Source organism: Papio anubis, chromosome 2, assembly GCF_008728515.1.
Source record: "Papio anubis isolate 15944 chromosome 2, Panubis1.0, whole genome shotgun sequence".
NCBI lineage: Eukaryota > Metazoa > Chordata > Mammalia > Primates > Cercopithecidae > Papio > Papio anubis.
The window spans coordinates 117,373,151-117,388,758 of NC_044977.1; the positions used below are offsets into that span (position 1 = coordinate 117,373,151).

The following is a 15,608-nucleotide window of genomic DNA, read 5'->3' on the forward strand; positions in this document are numbered from 1 at the left end:
AAAAGTTGACTCTTCTTATGTTTTAGCAAAGATACTGGTGGCATTTTGTTTCTGCCCTGGAGATTTGTGGAACTTTGAACTTGAGAGAGATGATTTAGGGTATCGGACAGAAGAAATTTCTAAGCAGCAAAGCATTCAAGAGGTGACTTGGGTGCTGTTAAAGGCATTCCATTTTTTAAGAGAAGCAGAGCATAAAAGTTCAGGAAATTTGCAGTCTGACAACGCCATAGAAAAGAAAAACCCATTTTCTGAGGAGAAATTCAAGCCAGCTGTAGAAATTTGCATAAGTAACAAGGAGCCAAATGTTAATCCCCAGGACAATGGTTAAAATGTCTCCAGGGCATGTCTAAGGTCAGTCTTCACAGCAGCCCCTCCCATCACAGGCTTGGAGGCCTAGGAGGAAAATACGGTTTCGTGGGCCAGGCTCAAGGTCCCTGTGCTGTGTGCAAACTACAGACTTGGTTCTCTGTGTCCCAGCTACTCTAGCCATGACTAAAAGGGGCCAAGTTACAGTTCAGCCCATGGCTTCAGAGGGTGCAAGCCCCAAGCCTTGGCAGTTTCCACATGGTGTTGAGCCTGTGGTTGCACAGAAGTCAAGAATTGAGGTTTGGGAACCTCCACCTAGATTTCAGAAGATGCATGGAAATGCCTGGATGCCCAGGCAGAAGTTTGCTGGAGCAGCAGGGAGTTCATGGAGAACCTCTGCTAGGGCAGTGTGGAAGGAAAATGTGGGATCAGAGCCCCCACACAAAGTCCCTACTGGGGTAACACCTAGTGGATCTGTGAGAAGAGGGCCACCTTCCTCCAGACCCCAGAATGGTAGATCCACCAACAGCTTGTACCATTCACCTGAAAAAGTCACGGACACTTAATGCCAGTCCATGAAAGCAGCGCAGCTGGGAGGGAGGTTGGACCCTGCCAAGCCACAGGGGTGGAGCTGCCCAAGACCATGGGAACCCACCCCTTGCATCAGCGTGACCTGGATGTGAGACCTGGAGTCAAAGGACATTATTTTGGAGGTTTAAGATTTCACTGCCCTGCTGGATTTTGGACTTGTGTGGGGCCTGTAGCCCTTTGTTTTGGCCAGTTTCTCCCATTTGGAATGGCTGTATCTACCCATTACCTGTACCCACTTTGAATCTAGGAAGTAACTAGCTTGCTTTTGATTTTACGGACTCAGCTGGAAGGGGCTTGCCTTTTCTCAGATGAGACTTTGGACTATGGACTTTTGGGTTAATTATGGAATGAATTGAGACTTTTGGGGACTGTTGGGAAGGCATGATTGGTTTTGAAATGTGAGGACATGAGATTTGGAGGGGCCAGGGGCAGAATGATATGGGCTCTATGTCCCCACCCAACTCTCATCTTGAATTGTACTCCCATAATTCCTGTGTGTTGTGGGGGGACCCAGTGGGAGATAATTTGAATCATGGGGGTGGTTCCCCCACACTATTCTCGTGGTTGTGAATAAGTCTCATGAGATCTGATGGTTTAATCAGGGGTTTCTGCTTTTGCATCTTCCTCATTTTCTCTTGCTGCCACCGTGTAAGAAGTGCCTTTCATCTCCCACCATGATTCTGAGGCCTCCCTAGCCATGTGAAACTCTAAGTCCAATTAAACCTCTTTTTCTTCCCAGTCTTGAGTGTGTCTTTATCAGCAGCATGAAAATGGACTAATACAGCACAGCACTGGAAGCAGCGCTCAGTTAATTGGGCTCAACTTGTTCACCAAGATTGTTCGTCCTGGAGAATGCTTTCCCCATCAATTTTCTTCTGAAGGGACCACAGCTACTACCTTTCAAGGCCTGGGTCAAAAGTCGGTAAGACTTCCTTCCCTAGACCTTCAAGTCATAAAAATACTCCCTTCTCTTACCTCTCAAAACATTTATTACATTTTTTTGCAACTAAACACACAGTACTTTTTTCCACAGTAATTTGTAATCTCAGTTTCCATTTTCATTCCTATATTTGGCAAATAATTAGTACTAGGCATTGGAGAGGACAACATGAACAGGAGAGGAATAGTGCTAATATTCATGAAGACAAAAAAGTAATTATTGGTTAATAGGCTTAGTACCTGGGTGATGATATAACCTGTACAACAAACCCCCATGACACGACTTTACCTATATAATAAATCTGCACATGTGCCCTTGAATCAAAAATAATAGTTTTAAAAAGACGGAAGTTCAATGGGGGAAGGTAGACTTTAAGTAAGTCTATTACACAGACAGCTATCTAGTAATAAATACTATACCAAGAAGGATAATGCCAGGTATTTTGAGGGGAGATTTAAGAATATGGAGTTGGAATGATGATCTTCCTGAAGAATTAATCTGGAAACTGGGGTCTGAGATTGAGTAGGAGTTGGCAATTGAAAACCAAGGTATAGAATGTGCCAGAAGTAACAGGAAACCCAAATGCTGTGGAGGTTGGGGCTTTCCAAAGAAATCACTGTGAACTGAGAGAAGGGTAGCCCATCAGACTGGAGAGGAGAAAGGATGTGACAACTCAAGAATTTGTTGGCCATTTTAGGAGTGTGAGATCTTATCCAAAGTATGATGAGAATCATTATAATCATACAAATGACTTGATCAGATTACCCTTACACTTTGAGAGTAGAGGCTGTGTCTTTTGAATTGTTGGTTTTTAACAACCAGCCCCAAAACAATGCATTACATTGTAAGTCCTCAGAAAATATTTCTTGAATGAATGACCCATTAATTCATTATACTATTTTTCATCAATTAACACAACTCTCAGATTTTATTTATCCATCTGTGATGCTTGACCTCTGTGAAGGCATTAGCTTAATTAAACTTGCAGCCAGGGAGAATGAAACATAGAAGAGGTAGAAACAGGTTACAGTACAATGGAAATTTCTCATCATGTAGGAGTGTGTACAGATATCCATACAGACTGGCAGCTAATTCCATTATTGTGTGGCCAAAAAGAAAATAAAACAAGATTCTAAGATGCCATAATAGCTTTTCTGACAACAAAAAGAGGAAAAGATTAAGGTGACAGCATTGTCTTCTGCATTACACAACTGAGTATTTCTGCTATAACCTTCATTACAACTAATGGCTAAATATTAGACAGATTCTTATTTTGTTATTCTGAAGAGAAGGAGGGCTGAAAAAAATTAACATTAACTATATAAGTTTTACTTTCTATTTATTCTGAAACTATTTTCAGGTGTAATCTCCAAATATTAATTGTTACATCTAGAATCTACTTAGGAAGCCTGACTTCCAAATGAACAGGAAGACGAAGGGGGCAAGAGGGGCAAAAATCAATGAGACTGAGTGTTTTTCAAAAGTCATGGGCAACAGTTTTAATGTATATGTAAAATACCACAGGATACATTTTTTAAAACCAATTGATGACCCTGTGATCCCACAGAAGAAAATGAATAATCACTCAAGAGCTCAGAAGAGACAGCCTGGTAGAGCTGATTACTTCCCTTGATATTAAGTTGATGCTTTTGTCTGGAAGGGGCCACCTTTGGGTCACAAGTCATTGCTTCCAGAAGCAACTTAATTATGCCTGCTAGTATCTTTATAGAGAAGTTAACACAATCTAAGAAGAGTGCTACATTCTCAACTCACTCTTTAAGCTTATTTTTGTTTGTAGTGAGTTGCTGATGCCTGGGAAGAGTGGAAAATTGCCATTCCTGGTTCCCTGCTTAATTAAAGTCCAGTTTAAAAAATCCCTTGTTGCCAGAGAATAGCTGTGACTTTGGCAGGGCCAGTGATAAGTCTGAGTATGGCCCTGTGCCAGGGTGTGTCAATCTTGACCCCTTGGAGGATGATCAGCAGAGAGAGGGTAGTTAAACCTTTGTGTCCATTCAGTCCCAGGCTTTTGTTGGAATTGGCAAATAGTGTAGTGACTATTGTTTAAGGAGTAGTTGTCTACTAGGAACTGGACTAAGACCACCAACTCCTTTCACATAAGGCACTAAACAGCAATAATGGTTTCCTGTCACTTCTGACCTGGCTTAGAGCTCAACCAGTGATCCAAAGGAGAAAGAATATCACACTAGCAATCTTCTTTATATATCTACATCGTTTTCTCCCTTCATATAAAAGTTGCATTAGTACTAATAAAAATAACAAAATTCAAAACAATGCCCTGTTCATGGGTCATTTGTGTAACACAAATAGTATATCAATATATTAATGTATAGAATAGAATATTAACAAGAATTTAATATACTCATGGAACATAAGTTGCCAAATAAAGTCACCATTTAAATTCAAATTTTATAATAGGGAGAATGGGATCATAAAGTTTTACAAATGAAAAAAGATCTTAAGTAATGATGAAAATCCCCAACAGTTATATTTTAAATCTTACTGTCTTATTGTTCATGTTCTACCTGTTTGAAATAACTTTTAGTAATTCCAACATTCCCTGAGATATCACATTTTCTTCATGGAAGAAAATAACTCTAATATACCTTCAGTAAATTATAACAACATAAATAATCCTAATACACTTGTAAGTCTTGATCAAATAATTTATCAAAGTGAAGTATATAAACTCCATATGAAATCACTAAAAAGCTTCAATTACTCTGTCTTTAATTAATGTTCAATTTTTGAATAGAATCATTCCTACCTTTGGAATTTTGTATGTTATTTAAAAATATTTGTCAATTCAAATAATTACTGGTTACACATTTTTTAAAAAGCAAAAATGAAGATCCCAGGCATTCATTACATAAAGAGGTTACATGTTTAGCTACTAACATCCAAGGCTAGAACATGAGTCGATTTTCATTTATTCATTGAATAAACACTTATTGATCTTCAGTTATGTACCAGGTACTGTTCTAGGTGATGAAGAGAAATACACTCAGCTCCGAACAAACCAGACAAAAATCCCCTACTACAGTGGAGGTTATACAGACTACTAGTACAGTATTCCTTCAAAACAAAAAACATTTTCCCTCTTAGATGTTGTTATTAAAGACCATGGCATGAAATATAGGGACTTTTGGCATCAATCTTGTAGTAACATATGTATTAGAACACTTGGCACAGTTAAACAGGTAATGAAACTGGCGACTTTTTCTACCCATAAGAAAAAGAATAGATAGTACTGTCACTTGTGTGTAAAGTGTTGGACAGTAAGTAATACAGATTTAAATTAGAAATGACAGATGCACTGACTTGAAACATAATGGTTGCTGAAGTGAACTTTTATTCCTTTTAGCTCTATAGTTAACTATGAAATTGCTCAAGTTTTATTTTCAAGGTGTGACTATTGTGACAACCACTGGTCAATGTTCTATGCCGTAATCACTTTTTCTGGTCAGTTCTGTCATGGAAGTGGTGGTTGTCATATGGAAAAAACTTATACTAATGATAATCTCAATTTGGATTTTATCAAATCAATATTACTTGATTACATGTTTGAACTTGTTGATCTTCCAAGCATAGAAAGTATTCCATATGACAATATGAGAGTATTCATTGTGACTATTTTTTAGAAAGCACTGACAATGTTCAATTCATTTTCAAACATTACAAGTAACCTCTTTTCTTCTCCTGTAGATCCACGATTCATCGGGTGTGTCAGGGAAGAAAAAAGAATCATTATGGTTACACAAAACTGATGACAAACTTTGGTATAAAAAACAGTATATCAGTTGGATGTTTCCCAATAGGCAGCTGTTGAGAACCATATATATACAAAAAGACTTTCATATCATTGCCTGATTATTTACTCTTTTTAGAAAGTGTCTGTGTTATTTCAATACAGGCAAAATATAAGAAAATCATATTCTAACAAAATATTTGCCTAAAATTCAATCTCCTCTCCAACTTCTGCTTTTGCTCCGCACACACTGCCACCCCCAAATAAATAAATAAATAAAAGTAAGGAAGCAAACACATTAATCTATTTATTTTCTAAATTATGCAAAACATAAACAGAATTATAGGTAGAGGAAAGTTGATGACTATGCAGTTCTGTTAATGAAGCACCAACTATACCACCTCCAAAGAGATAGCATGGGCCTCAGCAGGTAGTTCTAATTGTAGGCATATGTAGCATTAGAAAAGTAGGCTACAGAAAAAGAAAAAGTTACTGTACGGCCTGTCACAAGTGAACTAATATTATGTACATAAAGTGTGGCTGGATACACAGTGAAAATACTAAAGTAAAATTTCTATACAAACCAGGAGAAAGTTAAAAAAGTACATATTCTTCTGTTTCATAAGTTAAATAAAAGTTTGTCCACTTAAAGCTAAGTCCTAAGATATCAACTACATTAGGTAGGTCTAGTCTCAGGCTGGAACTTAATTTCCTGTGATATATCACTGTGGTTTTTGAATTCACATCTGTAGTAGTAACCTAACTTGCATTTGTTCCAAAATGAATTTCATGCTCAACTTGGTTTTCTTAATTAAACTTCCTTTAGCAGTCCCTAATATGTGTATTATTAAAACTCATTAGTCCCACTCACAATTGCCTGTCATTTTTTTGACTACACATTCATATATTGAAGTGCTGTGTTGCTATATATAGGAAGAAAATTAAATAATAAATATGGGGACTTGAACGTTTTATGAGTGCCAGGATGAGAGAGTGCCTGCAAGGCCCATAAGGTTTCACACAAAAGAGACATTACTGCTAAAGCTAACATGCTGACACATCTCTGATCTATAAAGTCTGCAGTAATGACAGCAGTAAAGCGTTTTGCCATTGACTAGAATTTCTCTTACATGTAACAGAAATAGGCACAGAAGAGATTATACTGACTGTTATAAAAAGAATTCATATAAAAATGCCCCAAAAGTTTAATGTCTAATAATTTCAAATGCCTGGAATGATTCACTAGTTTTCCCTGACTTCACTTAAGCTTTGAGTTGATAGTCATTCTCTATCACACAGGTTAGCTACCAAATGGCTGTGGGGTTTTTTGTTTGTTTGATTTTACTTTGTTTGGGGGATGACTCCTGAAGGCAGAGATTATTCAGATCATTTTATACCAACATAGTAATGTTTGATATTATCAACATTATCTCATTAATAATAGAACAAAAGTGACCAAGCAAATGTGTTACTATTAAGGAATCATTTTTCTTAGAAACAGTTGGGAATGTTGCTATCCCACAGGATTATACGGTTAGCTACCTCATGATGTTTTAAATGATCTCTTAAAAAGCAATAAAAACCTTAGATTCATCATGAGTGTTCACAAATTTGATATTTTTCAATGGTTGGCAAATTTAAGACGTCAAAAACTTGAATTTTAAATTAATTGAAAGTTGATTTTTGTTCTTTTTTATTTCTCAATAAAGCAAAAGAGTTGGAAGATTTGCACTTGGAAGTGTCATGTGTTAAATTTCAACAAGTCATTTAAAAATAATTGCCCTTATCACTTTGTTTCTAATTAAGAGTGTGTTGCTAACTTCTTTTTAATGTAAAATAATATTTAATGTAGTTAGTCATCTCAAAATCATAGAAAGAATCTATAGCAAATGTGTTAGCTTTTCGTGAATGTTAGGCCAGTTACAACACATAAAAGGTTTTTGAGGGAGAGGTGCAGCTGTCAAGCAAAACTCCAGTGAAAGAAACATCAGTTTTTCCATAGTGATAAGCTTAGGGGAATCCAGTGTTATTTCTTGTCACTTATATCAGAAACTGTGCTTGCAAATTTCCAGGGCTAATTGAGAGCTTCCATCTCTTCACCCCAAACTACCACATTTTGTGTTACTCTGATAGAATATTCACAACTCATCAAGTCTACCATGTTCTTTTTAATAATTATGACCAAAACTATGTATCAGGTAAGATAGAGCTAAATGTAAATAATTTTCTCAGTGAACTCCTCAGGTTTTTCAATAGTTCTTAGAACAATCCGCTCTATTAGGGAGAGCATTTATCTAACTGGGTACCTTGCTCTTTGTTTACTGGCCACAACTTTAAAAAAAAATTTGGTGTGTATTTTGTATATACTTATTTCCATTGTTATTGGTTTTCCAAAGTGGATTTACTACCTACAATGTTTACCAAAGTTTTGTGTATGTACTGCTTGTAGAAACAAAGGATACAGCCCCTCCAAGTAGATTATAACAAAGAGTAGTTCACTTTCTCCCTTTTCATTTTCACTGACAAAAGAGAACATAACAAGGGAGTAGAAAGGATTGTTTATTCTGACAGAAACATATTTTCCAGGCACTACAAAGGCACATTAAGTTAAGTCTTCCATTTTAACACTGTGGCACAAGCAATGACTACTGATTTAATGGTTTTGGAATATGCAAATCAACTTTGAAAAGGACCTTCTTTTTCATGTTTCAAATTATCCATCTATTTTTATATCAACAGCCATATTCTCTATTAGCTTAAAAAGAGAAATTCCAACCCACTTACCACTCACCGTCATTACTTATTTGCTATTACCACTTAAAGTTATTTGCTAGCTGTCTTTTAAAAATCTGTTTAAACTTTGAAAAATATTTTAAAAACTATTAGACAGTGTGACTAGGATCAGTGGCTAGACTGTGCCAGTACACAGAACGTCCATTCTTCTGCTTTCAGCCTGCACAAGAACCACGTGACTTATAGCAGAGTAAAAAGAGACTAACCTAGCTTCTCCGATATCTCCTTAAAACTAACCATTGGGTTTGTAGAAACTATTTATTATTATTTCTATAATCTCTAAATAATCTTACACGATGCCTACTGAAATAGGAAATATCTACCTTTTCTACTTTAGAATTCCCGGGAGACAAAAGTTTTATATTTTGCTATTTCATCTTTAAAAAACAAATCTCACATGCATGATTCAAAATTAGATTTCAGATGCACACATACACACATCAATCCAGGGAGAAAGTTTGGTGAGACTAATCTTTTAATAGCCAGAATGTCGCATGTAACTGGAATTCCTGAAAAAAGTACTAGAGAATGAGTGTGCTTCAGATGACATTGAAGAGTTGCCTTTTGATGAGTTCACATATAACAGACTTCAGTGGTAAAACCACAAAGGTATCTGCATACACTTCATAATCTGTAAACCAGAAATCCCTGAAAAAAGGTAACACTTTTCTTCTAAAGATTAAATCGTACAAAATGTATGTTTTATCTTTTATCTATCTCCACTTTATTACAAGGCATTCGAATGTCTAAAAGTTTAAAATTAAACGAATTGGCGTTAAATTAAAAAAGAAAGCCAACTAAAATTGTGATGTTGAAGTCTCAGATTCGTTAGCCTACTGAACACATTTATATACATCCCTCAAATAAATCAGTTCTTTGTATGCAATTGTTCTGAAGCTACATGGACTCCAAAATGAGTTTAGAATAATATGCTTTTCTGGGTTCCAAAGCAACTTTTAGTTGCCTGAGTCAATTCATATTCACTCATTTGAGTGATTAATTATAGCTGCTGAAATTGATTTCCTTCTGCAAATAAAGATGAGTTTTTCTTGGGAGCTACAAAAGTCTTTTAAAAAAGAAAAAAATCCCTGAATTAAGCTGCAAGAAAATGTCTGGGAACGCGCGCGCACCGCTCATTTGGAAAGAAAAGCCAGTAAGTGGCGAGGCAGGCAGGTCAGGGATGCATCAGAAACGCAGCCCTCTGCCTGGCGCACTCGCTAGCCTGGGCCCTCGGCAAAAAGCCTGCAACGTTTTCCTGGGCTGCTCCAACTCGAAGAAAGTTACCTCGGACTTGTGTTATGGAAAGTCCTGCAAGCGAATTACAAGATAACATGTGTGGCCAGTCACTCACTTCTACTGTCTCTATACGGTGCAGTGACCCTGTAACCCTTTAGTGTCCGGCTGAGAGAAGTGGGAAGCGGGAAGCGGTAGGAAGAGAGGGGTGGGGGAGGAGACAAAATGAAAACAGCCAATTCCCGCTCCAAAATATCCCCCTAGAAGCCACGACAGCCGCCGAAACGGCGGCCGAAGCACCAGCGATTTCTACTTGGGCTTTCCGCTCTACATGCAGGTTGTCCAAGGCACCGCCGCCTCCTCTCCTTAAAGTAGTGCTAGGAGAAAGCACTGCATCTGGGAAGCATCTCCCAACTGAGAAATTTTCAATGCAAAGTTGAGAGCTTGGAGAGCTGCTTGGCTCCCCCACCGACGCCACAAAAATAAGGTTTTTAGCTCGATCTAGGTAGCTCCCTAGCGATCCTCCGGGGATGCGCGAGGTGGCTTTACATTCCCCTTTCTCTGCCCGTTTCACAGGCACCGCGTCCGCATCACCTTCCGCGCAGTGGCACAAAACCCTGTCAGCCCCCTCCCAATAAAAGAGCCACAAACTTACCCTCAGCAAGATAAATCCACAGAGGGAGACCCCTCATCTTTCCCCGGTCCCTTTGCAGTGATTCAAGGAGACCGTTTCTGCAACACTTCGCCGTCAAATTCAAATTCAAGCTGAAATGGTCAAAGTATTTACCAGTTTCTAGACGCTTTTTTGAAATCTCGAGCACCCAGTAATTCTTGTTTCAGGATTCACGACGCTTCCTTTTCTCTCTCTCTTTTTTTTTTTTTTTTTTTTTTTTTTTCCTTTAAGCATCCGCAACCCTAGTTTTGCCCCCCCTCCCTCCTTTTTTATTCACCCACGGACACTTCCAAAACGTGTCGATTGATCCTTTTTTCTCTCCAGATGCAACCACGATCCAGAATCCTGGGGACCCAAAGCCACCTCCATGTAAATCCGACCATCAGGAAAGAAATACAAATGATCAAACAACGTTACTTCTTTCGGCTGCAATCAGATAATCCTACTAATCCAATAGATTTATCTCGATTGGAAATTGACCTCAAAAATGAATTCCCGGTGCTGATGTCCACAAGAACAATTTCATAACCCTGTTCGGATGATTGAAAAAAACTCTGGTTTCTTTCTTTCTTTATTTCTTTTTTAAAAAATCGTTTTTGGATTCTGGGTGCACTCCTTGCAAAAAAAAAAAAAAAAAAAAAAAAAAATGCCGAGGACCCTGTTTTTACCCTAATACAGGTTTCTACTCCAAATCGGTGCAGGATGAAAAATGGTACAAAGATACCCCTAGTGGCTCCAGGCGATATTGCAGGGATCTCACTTTTTTTTCCCATCCCCTCTCCTCACCTTTTTTTTTTTTTTTTTTTTTTGCCCCTTCAGATAACTGACTACTGTAGTAGTTAAAGAAGGTTGAACTGCAATTAACATGAATAGTATATGACTGCTTGAATACAGCATCTGATGTTTCTTTGTTTTATGTTTAAAGACTGAATCTTCTGTGCCTCTGTCTCCTCTGGATTCTTTTTTTTTTTTTCCTACAACATTTTCCCCAATGGCAGTTAGTAGCTAAAATGCCAATTTGAGGCAACTCGGTGATTTCAAAGCAACTGTATTTGTTTCCTGAATAACTATCGATCTAGAAGAAGCCTCAATTTTCCTGATATGCTGCTTTTAGAAAAACATTTAAAATTTTATTTCCTTTGAAGGACTATGATTGTGTGTGTGTGTGTGTATGTGTGTGTGTATTCTTAGACAATTTCTTCTTATTTTGGACTTTTAGTGTTCATTCAGCAAAGCAAGTGATAGTTCCTCTACGCCTGTGGTCACAGAGCAAGGCCTAAGAGTCATTACATAGGCCTCAATGTTGCTTACCTGAATGCTTTGAAATTCAATGACCTCAAGATTAACCCTAGCATTTCAGACAGACTCCAGAGAGAGTCAATGCAAGGAATTTCAGGACTTTGTTTTCTCAAGCACTCTAATCACACTTTGAGGACTTGAAACACAAATTGGGCCTAGTAAACTAGAGAAGTTGAATTCTCTTTCATGGTGAGGGGTTCTGTAGCTGCAAGGAGTCTAAGGTATTCTTTAAATGACTAAATAATTAAGCCTTTTTAATGTACAAGGTGTTAAGGAGTCAAAAGACCTTTCTTCTACCACTGGTGTTGCTATTAATTGGCCATGTGACTTTGGGCCATCACTTTTTGGCCCACAGTTAATTTTTCTATTAACACTAAGGGGTAAACTGACATAAATCAACAAATATACATGTTCCTGGATGGGAGAATCAATATGGTAAATTAACCTATAGAACTAATGTAATTATTAATAAAATCTACTACAACTTTTTTGTGGAACCTGAAAAGTTAATTCTAAAATGCGTTTGCAAGGGCAAAGGGTAAGAAATTATCAATACAATCTGAAGAGCAAGGTTCAGGAAGTTCCCATACGAACTATTAAGGCTTAACATAAAATAACAGTAACTGAGGCAGTGCAGATTTGGTTCAGGGCTAGAAACTAGTCCAATGGAACAGAATAGAAAGTCCAGAAAAATATTCATGCATTTATGGAAACTTGATAAATAACTGGTGACATTAGAAAGCACTGAGGGAAGATGACATATTCAGACATTGAATTAGCCACATGAAAAAATGATAATACAAGATTGCAACTTCACATGTATGTATGTTAAGGTGGGTTAAAGAACTAAAGATGCTGAGCAAAATTTTACAACATTTAGAGGGAAATCACTTTGTGATTTTGGATAGATGAGAACAGAAGGGTTTACTAAACAAGATAAAAAAACCAAAGTCCATAAAGAAATTATGTTAAATTTGATATATTAAAATAAAACAATTATATACATCCAATTTACACTCATAAAAGATATTTGCAATGCATATATCCAAAGAAGGATTATAATCCAAAGTACATAAAAGGTCTTATAAAAGATAAAAAATATGATAGGAAAGAATGGGTTAAGGAAATGAATAGTTCATTGAAAGAGAAAGATTCTCAATGTCCAATAAGCATCTGAAAAAGGTCTTCAGTCTCCCTAGTTATTAGAGAAATGGAATTCAAAATAATGAAATTTTTGTTTCCCAGTCATGAAATTGGCAGAAATTCACAAGTCCAGCAAAACTTAATATTGATGAAAATGAAGAAATTATGGAGAGTATATGATAGTACAAGTTCAGAGAGCAGTTTATCAATAGTTGAACATTCTTATATCCTATAATCCAGTTTTTCCACTCCTAGAACTATTCATTCCAGAATTATTTGAAACAGAAAAAAACAGTAGGAGGGAGAAATCATCTAAACATCTTTAGATAAATAACTGGACAAAATATTTATAGAATATTCATATACTGCAATAGCAGAAACGGTAACAAGAAAAATGAATATGACCTTAGCTCCTTGAGTTGATATAAATTAATCTCAAAAAATATAATGTGGAGCAACAACAACAACAACAAAGGATGTTGTGGAAAGATGTTTATAGAATGATGCTATTTGTATATAAAATTCAAAAACATGCAAAATAATTACATCTATTGTATTTGATCAGATACACTTATAGAGCAAACTATATCAGCAGGCATGATAATTATAAACATGGTATTCAGGGTAGAGGTTACTGTGGGGAGGGTGCCAAGTAAATGAAATTGGAAAGGCATCACCAGAAGCTTCAACTGTATCTATAGTGCTCTATTTATCAGCCTGAATCTTGAGTACACAGGTGTCTACAATATTACTATATAAATTGTTTATATGCTTTAAATATTTTATTAAAATTAAAGATTTAGACTACATGATTTCCATGAATCTTTACCATATTATAAAATTTTCTCATTAAAAAATGTGTATGTGAAAAAAATTATGAAATTTCAATATTTCATAATGTGCTTTTTATATGGAGATTTTTTTTAAAAAAACTGTACTGCTGAATATTTCTAAGAAGTGTAAATGGAATGGTGTTTATTTATTTCTATAACTGATAATAGAAATCCTAGCTAGGAAGCAAAAATTACCACCTAAATGGGAAAATGTGGTTGAAATTGAAAAAATATATATATATAATCCTCAGCTAGCTCTTTCTTGTATTTTCCTTTGATCTCACAAAAAATAACGGGGCCTTTGAAATTGTGAAACAGTCAATCAACTGATTGATTATGTTCAGTCTGAGCAGTTAACTATAAACTACCAAAGCCAGTGCAGCCATAAGCTGAAATTACAACATGAAAGAAAATTCACCCAGAATATTAAAATATGTATGTGAATTCAAATAAGAAGACTTTGTTGATATGAAATATGAGGGCTGGAAATCTCATTTCACAATCACTAGGCATTATATTTCATAATCCATGCAAAAGAGATACCAAATGTTAGAAAAGAATTTTTTTTTTTTTTTTGGTGAAATGGAGTCTCGCTCTGTCACCCAGGCTGGAGTGCAGTGGCACGATCTTGGTTCATTGCAAGCTCCACCTCTCGGGTTCACGCCAGTCTCCTGCCTCAGCCTCCTGAGAAGCTGGGACTACAGGCGTCCGCCACCACGCCAGGCTCATTTTTTGTATTTTTAGTAGAGACGGGGTTTTCACCGTGTTAGCCAGGATGGTCTCCATCTCCTGACCTCGTGATCCGCCGGCTTCGGCCTCCCAAGAAAAGACATTTTTTATAACTCAGTTGAGCAGTTAATACTATTCCATGCACCCTGGACTCAGGAAAAATGCTTGAGTTAATTGTCAAACAATCAACTTTCAACTATTCTGAATAGATTTCCTGGAAATAACCAAAACAGATTTGTGATGAGGAAATAGTGGTATGCCAATTTGGGGAGAAGCAGCAGATGTACCATTATATTTCTGAAATTTGGAGAGGCTGACATTCTTTCAGCAACCACTTGTTGAATACCTCCTGTATACTGGGCATAATCCAAAGTATATCATAGAAGAGTTGATTTTAAAACAGCCAACCACCACAAACCCTTAGTTTCCCATTGATGATTGATTTGTTGATTGTAAATGGCTATTACTATTATAAATTAATATTTCAGCATCCATACTGAACAAGTATTAGATATTAATATAGAACTGAAGGTTCGTTTTTCAGTGTATTTAAGTGTAAACTGGGTTGACAGAGTAAGGTAGTTAATGAAGAAAGAGGAGTAAAAGGAGGAGAAGTGAAAGGAGAAGGAGGGATAGAGGAAAGGTGTTTGAGGATAAAAATGTGAAATCGAATTCATTTATCTCCCTGGTGATTTACTGACAGGATAGAAACATACTTAATATTTGTATCCCTCATGATACAAATTATTAGTAAATGACTGACTTAATAGGTCAAACAATAAAACTAGTTGCTATATGAAGAGAATAAACTCTCTAATGAAGCGAATCTCTTCATTAGATGGGTCTGCTAATTTCTTCAGAAAACGAAATCAATACAAGAGGGAAGTAAGAATTAGTATGAACAATAATAATGGAAATAAAAGTCAAGATTGGCAAACCCGAGCACTCTAGGGCATTCCAATTTTACCGTGTTATTAAAATTTCAGCTCTCATAAAAAACATGTTAGAATTACATATCTTATTTTGGTTTCTATACCAAATAGAAAATGATGGATTGATTAATACCAAATGGATAATGTGAGGAAATAGCATGGTTTTCGTAACAAGTAGATGAGCAAGTATTTCATTGTTGCTTTTAGTACAAAAGAGTTATTTTGGGAAAAGGGTTTTTTTTTTTTTTTTTTTTTTTGATAAATGATATAAATGCACATCTTTTATGACCAGGTCAAATCAATTCAGTTCTGGCTTTTGATAAATGTTTTAGGATGTTGTGAAAGATTGCAGGTCAGTGTCTGAAAAAGA

General features: G+C 36.4%; 1 protein-coding gene across 14 annotated transcripts in view; it reads right to left on the minus strand.

Moving 5' to 3' along the window:
- NLGN1 (neuroligin 1) overlaps window positions 1-15,608 on the minus strand; it is a 901,503-nt gene that overhangs the window by 715,242 nt on the left and 170,653 nt on the right. Inside the window, exon 1 of one of the 14 annotated variants that reach the window (XM_021933751.2) lies at window positions 10,285-10,952. The exons of the other annotated variants lie outside the window; for them this stretch is intronic. The gene's annotated coding sequence lies outside the window, so the exon portion shown is untranslated. Of the gene's footprint in view, window positions 1-10,284; window positions 10,953-15,608 lie in introns of those variants that run through there. 14 annotated transcript variants of the gene reach the window in all.